Source organism: Parasteatoda tepidariorum, chromosome 4, assembly GCF_043381705.1.
Source record: "Parasteatoda tepidariorum isolate YZ-2023 chromosome 4, CAS_Ptep_4.0, whole genome shotgun sequence".
NCBI classification, from domain to species: domain Eukaryota; kingdom Metazoa; phylum Arthropoda; class Arachnida; order Araneae; family Theridiidae; genus Parasteatoda; species Parasteatoda tepidariorum.
Window position 1 is genome coordinate 65,507,591 of NC_092207.1, and position 8,717 is coordinate 65,516,307.

At 27.5% G+C, this 8,717-nt stretch overlaps 1 protein-coding gene and 1 long non-coding RNA gene across 2 annotated transcripts in view; both read right to left on the minus strand.

Moving 5' to 3' along the window:
• The window catches only part of LOC107453581 (uncharacterized), a 2,433-nt gene extending 1,940 nt beyond the window's left edge, over positions 1-493 (minus strand). The window contains exon 1 of the long non-coding RNA XR_011636615.1: positions 298-493. This is a non-coding gene — a long non-coding RNA (uncharacterized lncRNA). The remainder of the gene's footprint in view (positions 1-297) is intronic.
• The window catches only part of LOC107452389 (zonadhesin-like), a 547,551-nt gene that overhangs the window by 326,892 nt on the left and 211,942 nt on the right, over positions 1-8,717 (minus strand). The gene's annotated exons all lie outside the window — the stretch shown is intronic.

The following is an 8,717-nucleotide window of genomic DNA, read 5'->3' on the forward strand; positions in this document are numbered from 1 at the left end:
ATATATATATATATTTCTCAAACTTTAAGGCAATAGCTTTAAAATTAATTTTAAAATGTTCCTTTTAAGCCGGGTTAAATTTTGTGTCATTACTGCTTACAGTAGCCAAAAAAAATTATACGTTATGCATTTATTGCTTCATTTTTTGACTTACGTATTTATAAAAACGCTGTTTTTCGTTTGCAATTTACTGTCGGCCCCTTATTCTCGAACAGCTTTAATTTTATTGATGAGTATAGGAAATCGCATAATATTCTAATATTAACACTATTAAATTTATAAAATGAATCAGCTTACCTAAAACTTTTTCACATTTAATGCAGCAAGTGCATGTTTCATAGACTGGTTTATAGCCTTGTTTACAATTGATTGAAAAGCCGTTGTCTCCACACTGATTAGTAGCGCACTCAGCTGCTGAGCCAATATGTAAAATAGCAAGAACCAAGACAATAATCTGATACATATACATGCTTGTCTTAAAGATGGTGTCAACCTGTAAAAAAACACAGTACATAACGGAATGGGAAAAAATTAGATAAAGTAGAGAAAATTATGCTCCAGGGAAGCGGAAACTTTACTATAGGTTTCGATCCTAAATCATAATATTCCTCATTGACTAATAGAGTACTCCACTGATGAGCTAAATTGTGAAATAGCAAGAACCAAGAAAATAGCCAGGTTCAGATACATATTTGCCTTAAAGATAATTTCGAACAATAGAAAAAAATAATATATAAAGAAATGAAAGAGAAATAATAAATTAAGTAGGGAAAATAATGTTCTAGTGAAGAGATGCTTTGCTAAATGTTTCGACAATGACATTTTTAACCTTAGAAAACACATTCTTCACTCTAAATCAGGTCAAGCATTTTTAAGTTAAATATTTTTTTATCATTTAAATGTTCAAAATAAACAAATGAAGAAAGTAAAACAAAATGAAATAAAAAAAAGAAAATCTAATAAAAAAATATTTTTACTTGAAATATTAAATATTTTTTAACAATTTGCGCTTTTTTGAACTATCTTTTCGCTAGTGAATTTTATTTAAATGACAAAAACACATTTGTTTAAAAAAATTTACCATTTTCATCAAACAGTACAGGTCAAGTCAAATATTACCTATGCAACAAAGATGTAATATGCATGGATCAAAGTGCGAAATTTCTTTACTGAGTACAAGCCAGACTAAAATTTTTTTTTGCCTATTTTATGTAAGATATAATGAAAAGTCTACATTGCCATCAGATGCACTAAGAAAATTGGTGACCAAAATTATCAGAAAATAAAATTTAAAGAAGAAATAGGTCTATTACTACAAAAACTACCAATATTAGTTTATTAATACTAATATAAGTATACAGAGGTCCACTGAACTTATTTTTTTCTTAAAACTTAGTGTGAACTCAATTTTCGAAAAAATAACAAATCAAATTTGTCTAATATTTTTAAATAGAGAACATATCATAGTGCTGGCATAAACTGGATGGTAGGGCATCTGATCCATGTCCGAGAGGTCGTGAATTCGATACCCGCCTACCGAAGACTCATCGGCCATAGAATGGTGACTGGTGCACGCTAAATCTATCAGGGCAACTAAGTTCTCCAAGTTCCATAACGAATGAATACCTCTGGGGCTTCTGGATCGAAGATTGATCGTGCTCTGTGGATGGATCTGTGGATCATGTGTGAGTGCGTCTATCCAGTAAAAATGGATGAGGTGTATGCATGTTGTTTCCAGTATATTCTCAGGGATGCTTCCTCGACCATCACCAATAGCCGACTGTGTAGCTTCAGGGGGGTGTAAATTAAATGTACTGATACAAGTGCCAGACAACATATCCGGTATATATATAAGATAGATAGAAGATAGATATTTAAAAAAAATAAAATTTTTATTGGAAATTCTTGAAACCCCTTTAATGAAAAGAAATACTAGTTGAAAAAATCCCTCAATATTATAGTATCATTTAGAAATAGTACAAAGTAATGTAACTATGTAGTAATGCAACAAATTTCTCTGTGAATTTATTATTTACCTTAATTCAGATTTAAAATTAACAGATCACAACACAAGCAATGAAAAACTAATTATAAATAACCCTGTAGATATTTGCTAAAAGATAAGAAAGAATTTGATTAAAATTAAGAAATTTAAGTGTTTCGAAATGCTGTAGACTTAGAAGGGTATTAAAAATTCAGAGGCAGACTAGAAATTTGAAATTAATAATTCCTAGCCATTTTCTTCTGGTCTGACATCCATTAATTGGATAAGACGGGAGAAAATAAACAATGATTTTTAGTATACAGTGACAGCAATTTTAAGTAAAGTAGCTAACTTACCTTTCAGGTATATTTGAATCTTCAAATTTCTTTGTAACGGAAACTTAAAAGTTACTCACTATTTATACTAAAGGTCAGACGGAAATACACGTACTGATAATATGCTATTAACGATATCTGAAATTTGCTCAAACACACTTATTCAGAAATTAATTTCCATTGTATTTTTGTGCATGATCACCAGGTAGGAAAAAGCCATATAGCATGAATCTAATCAATTTGGGGCTTAATACTGCTATAAATCATAAATAGATAAATCATAACTGCTTTTTTTTCGTTTGGTCAATAATGAATGTGAGATAAGGCATGAAACATTTTTTTATTCATATCTAAATCTTTCTTCCAATTCTTGACATTCACAAAAATAAATCAATGTAAAATTTTTACTATGCATTTGTGATAATTATAATTATTGATGATATGATAATTATAATATGATAATTATATTATTATGATAATTATATTAATATTATTATGATATGATAATTATAATAATTATAATAATTTCTAAAATTGTAGTTTCCTCAGATATTTTAGAAATCCTGAACCAAATCCTCTTAACCACAAATAATTATGTTTATGTGACGGATTCCGTGTTGGATTTAATAGGCATACCGATTAGATAGCAATTTTTAAAAGGTGCCAAAAAAAATTAAATTACATTTAGTATTTGAAATTTCGATCATTGCAAGGATAAAGGTAATTAAAATGCAACCTTTTTCTTGATCACAATACATTTATTAATTGACTTTGAATAAAAAACTGTAATATTAAATCTGACAATTATCAAGAATTTGACTTAAGAAATGTAGTTTATTTTATGCATGAGTGTTAGAGATAAAGGTTTTCTACTCGTTAGTAATTAATTATTCACTCGCAATTAAATAATTATTCACATTTAGCCACATAATGAATTTTTTGTTACTAAATGATTATTAATTCCTTACTAAATAATTCACATGATAGGTCTTATGAAACTCAACGCACAGAGTTGTATTCAAAGTTAATTTCCCGATCAAATTTGTAAAAATGTCTAAATAAAGTAAGATTCGATAGTTGTGGTACGAAAAGTAAATGTACTATGGTATTATTTAATCCATTTCTTTAAAAATATTTAGTAAACAAGGTGTATTGAAATCACCATAGATACTTTCATAATTATCTTCAAAAAGGAAGTAAAAAAAAGCAAATTCTTTTGGTGTCGCATTTTAATATCTACGGAAAAACAAAAACGCTATCAAAATCAGATGAATAGCTACTGATGGAGCCGAAACCAGTTTCATTGTCTGAGGAAATATAGAGAAGTTGCCAGGTGAGTATTATGCATTCTTCGAAGTATCACCAGCCAATCAGTTGTTTTTTTTTCTTCCTGCTTTTTTGTGAGTTGAAATACATTTCATCATTATCATCATCATAGTTGGCAAGACACCCCAATCTGAGCCAATGTCTTCCTCTGAAGATTTCTATATGACGACATCTGATTTACTTTGATCTCCTTTTCTTTTCATCAATTGCGATAAAATCAGACTCCACTGAGTCAGCCCATCTTAACCGCGGCCTTCTCCGCTTTCTCCTTCCAGTGGGTCTAAAAAGCAATACTTTTTTATTGTATTGTCATCACTCATTCGAATCACGTGGGAAATACATTTCTATCAATGTATTACAATACAATTCAAAATTTTTCAAATTTCGATCATTTTCTAATAAATTTAATTTATTTCTTATAAAGTTGGTAAATTTGAAAAATAAGTCTTTCGACCATAAATATTGAATTACGAATTAACGAACGAATTACGAGCTACAATGTACGATTTCTTTACTTCACTTCACAAGGATTCAAAAAAGGCGAGCGTAATTGAACAAATTGCATGTAATATTTAATCAATTGTTGCGATAATTATGTACTTTTCCAACTATCACCAGGCAATCAAACTGTTCCTATCCTTTTAAAAACTACAAATTTTTCAAATGTCGATAAATTTTTGCTTCTATCTCACATAAATATTCATTTACGAATCAACTAATCTAAGCTACATAGTACGACTTTTTCACATCACTTTTAACAAGAATTCTAAAAAGCGAGGGGTATGGAACACCCTATGTAACTATGTTTTAGCAATTGTTGCGATTATTATGTACTCTTCCAAGCATTACCTAGCAATCAAATGGTTCTTATCCTTTTTGGTGAAGTGAAATACTACTAATTTTACCAATATCAATACATTTCTGTTTCTTTCTCTCATAAATATTGAATCAAAACTATGCAATGTACGGTTTCTTTATTGCAATTTCTACAAGGATTCTAAAAAGGCAATGATTGTGTATCACATTGCATGTAACTATGTTTTTCTTTGAGATTTGAAATACTTAGTGCTAATTCTTCAAGTTTTGATAAATTTCTGTTTCTTTCTCACATTATTGAATTGCGAATCTATGAATCTACGCTTCAGTATGTGATTTCTTCACTTTTTAGAATGATTCTGAAAGTGCGTGGAACTAAATTAATTAAATTATGAAAAATTTGGTTTAAGAAAAAGCTATAGAAATTAAGTTGAATATTCGACCCTTCAATAAAAAATTTTAAAATAAAATAAAGTTACAATCGTAGAATTTGCTTCAATTCTTAATTATGTATATGAATTTGTTAAAAATATTGAAATTTACGTGCAAAAAGAGAAAATGAAACAAAATATGAAAAAACCGCGAATTTTAAATTAAATTTATTGAATTTTATATGTAATTAAACTTCAACAATAACAGACAATTGGTGTACACTTGTGTGAACTAGCAAATTCTAAATCAATTGATAAATAGGAAAGCATCATGTCATGTTAAGGGTAGAAAGACTGGATAGAAAGCATCATGTCATGTAATATATTCCTTTTATATAATTTCCCCCTTTTTATACTTATCTGAAACGAATTTATTCACGAATTCAATTTGTCATATTCCATTTGTCATATTCCTAAGATAATACTTTCAAATGAATCATGGTGTGTACTGTCATGCTAAAATATGCATAGCATATTTCTTAACGTTTAAAAACTAAAAAAGTATTCTCCAAAATATCGCCATACAAATGGTCAACCTATTTCGAAAGTTTTATTTCCATAGTCTAGTTTTCATCCAAATTTCAACAATTTAGTTAGTAATTTCCCATAAGGTTTCAAATTTTCGTCATACATTCGAGACTTCACGTTTCGTTAAAAATCACCTGATTTCTTGATGAAATGATCATCAAAAGTAACGAAATACACCTCAAGGATTGCTGAATCATCAAAAGCGAGAGTTTTATTTCTGAGAGTGTGTAAACCTGCTAATAAATTTATAAAAATTATATTATTCTATAGCGCTATTGAAACCTTATTTTTTACAATCATATGTCAAATTTGTTTCAGAAGACTTTCGTGGCTATTTTTGTGCTTACTTATTGATGGAGTCTTGAAATCCTATTCGAAATCATGTGATAGGCACACATTTATTTTAATTACTTTTTTGAAACACGAGAATCATTTGAAACTGTATTGATAAAAAGTTCTGGTAAAAAAATAGAAAAAAATTAAAATGTATGTTATAAAACTAAAATATACGATTTATAAAACTTTCTTTTGCTAATTTTTCCTATCATATAATAACAGTTTAGCGGAACTTTTGTATATGAAAAAGTATATTTCATTTTACCACATATTTAGTAAGCAATACAAAATAATTAAAAAGTAAATTTAACCGAATAAATGGCTTTTATGTCATCATGCTCTAAGCTATCATGTTAAAAATACTGAATTGTACCTCAGTTACCAAATTTTATCACTGATTATAAAACAATATTTTAAAAGTTAATTTTCCCAAAATCATTAGTTAATTTTACCAATGCACTTCAGTAAAAATTATCTTAATTTTTTATGTTTCCATTGAGTCAGAGAAGCAGTGAATTTTACCATACAGTAATTTTGAACATATATTTTTCTCAGTGTGGTTTAATAAGAAAAATTGAAAGCCAAATTTAAAAAAATAAATTTAAAATATTTGACATGTCTGAAAATAGTCTATAGGGTGGGCAATTTATTTTCTTATTATTGTTGTCATTATTTTGTACAACTTTACACTCATTTTTAAATTGCTTCATATAAATGATACCATTAACGAAACAGGAATTTTCTTGTTTGGGAAAATACTGAAAACACAGTGGCGATATAAATATTTTCATAATTAACTTTAAATTGATTTCATTTTTTTTTCAATTTTTGGAATAGAATATAGTTTTTTGGTAACAAATTTGAGTTTAAAAATTTGTTTAATAAATCAAACTTTTTTAATTTTGTTTCAGATATTTCCTTTTAAATTTCGTATTAACATCAATTCATTAAGTTTAATTTTATTTTTACTCTCCTTTTTTAGAAAAATGTGTGAAATCAAAATCGTTTATTAATTTCTTTTAACCTACGTTTATAAAAAACATAGCAATTGTAATTGATTTATCGTGCTATTTAAATTAATAAAATGAAGTAGTACATTATTTTAAAGAAAGGAAACAACAAGACTTTTTGAAATATTAATTTAATTTGATCAAGGAATGGATAATTTTAAATTTATATATAATCGAATTAAATTGAAGCAGTTTTTTGCAAAATTATGGACCTTAAGCCCAACTATGAAATAAATTCAATTGTTTATTATGTGGATCTCTTTAAAAATATCGAAATTTTTTCATATTTATCTGAAATTATTTCATATTATTATTCACGAATTCAATTTGTCATATTCCTAAGATACTAACTTTTATATAGCCATGAAGTGTACTAAAAATAATACTATTTAATAATTTCGTGATCTTTCAGAATTTTGCTTGCTTCTCTTTATTTCTTTTTTCTTTTCTTTCAATCTGTTCCATGATTGATAGACTTTATCAGCAGGGAAAATAAAAATCTGTATTAATCTTTTCCCTACGTTGCATGATAGCAGCTTCTATTTTGACTCGTGGCAGTTGTACTAGCCGTAAACATAGAGTTAGTAATTTACTATTTATGTATGAAAACATTTATGTATTAATTAAAAATAAAAATAAAATTTATCCATATTTATTCCTGCTATTCAAGCACATAAATATTGAGTTCAAAATTAAGATAATTTTCAAATTTCGTCAATAACTCCACATCCAAAATTAATTTTGGTATGTACGGAGCTAAAAAAAATATGTAAGCAGAGTACCCCGAATAACTTTTGATCTAATGATTAGATCTTCATGTACTTAGACTCAATCTTAATGGTTTGTTAGGGTGACTTCAAATATGCTTATTAATTAGTGCAGAGGCTATTTTAAGTTACGAAATCAGAAACAAAAATATACTATTTCTGAATAAACATACCGTCTTTTCGACGAACTCGGAGTTCTGACCCTCAAAATATAGCGGTACCCGAAATCTGGAAATTTAAGTCCTCCCAATGTGTTCAGGAGAGCGGTACAAAGTTTGGAGACCCTAATGTTATTTTTGCTTTTTGTATATTTCACCATATCTCGAAAACTTTCTAAGCGAATCTAAAACTTCTTGCTCACAATTATAAAACCAGTTTTTCAAAAATAATTTCGAGTAAAAAATAACGTTCAGTTAATATTTAATATTTTTATCAATTTATTTAATAATAGTCAAAAAAGTTTTGAATTGTTGGGTATAAAATTTTTACATAATTTTTACATTACGTAACGTTTTAACATTTTTACATTACGTAATTTTACAAGGCAAAATACAAAATTTTAACGAAATCGGTCTATCGGTCGTCCTATCTTCCTCGATGTGAGAAACCTTTATTAATATGAAATATTACCACCAAAATTTCGAGAAAACTTTCTGTATTTAAACCTAAGCTTGTTGTTTTCACAGAAAAAATACTAATAATTTTTATTTTTAATGTCACCCTGATCCTTACAGATGTTTCGCGAATATACCAAAATGAATTCATGCGAATTTATGAATTATATAATTAATGAAAAATCATGAATTATATATAATCACGAATTACTTGTAATATTGAATTATATAAAAGGACGGATTTCAGGAAAAGTAAAAATCTTCTAACAAGTCACTTTATAATATTTCTTAGTCTATAAAACCTTTCCATCTCCATTATTCTAAGCCAAACCTTTTTTCTTGTTTTAAGCTATTTAAAGCCTTTTAAGTTGATGCATTACAAGGAAGATGCCCGAAAAGTCATTCGCCAATCAGTTTTAGTTAAACAATAATTAGTTTTTACGTTTAAAAATCGTGTATAAATTCATTTTGACATTTATGCTAATGTTTAACAAATAAAAGTGGATTTTATGATGATTTCTGATTTAGTATACTGATTTACAATTTCATATCCATTTTTTGTCATATATA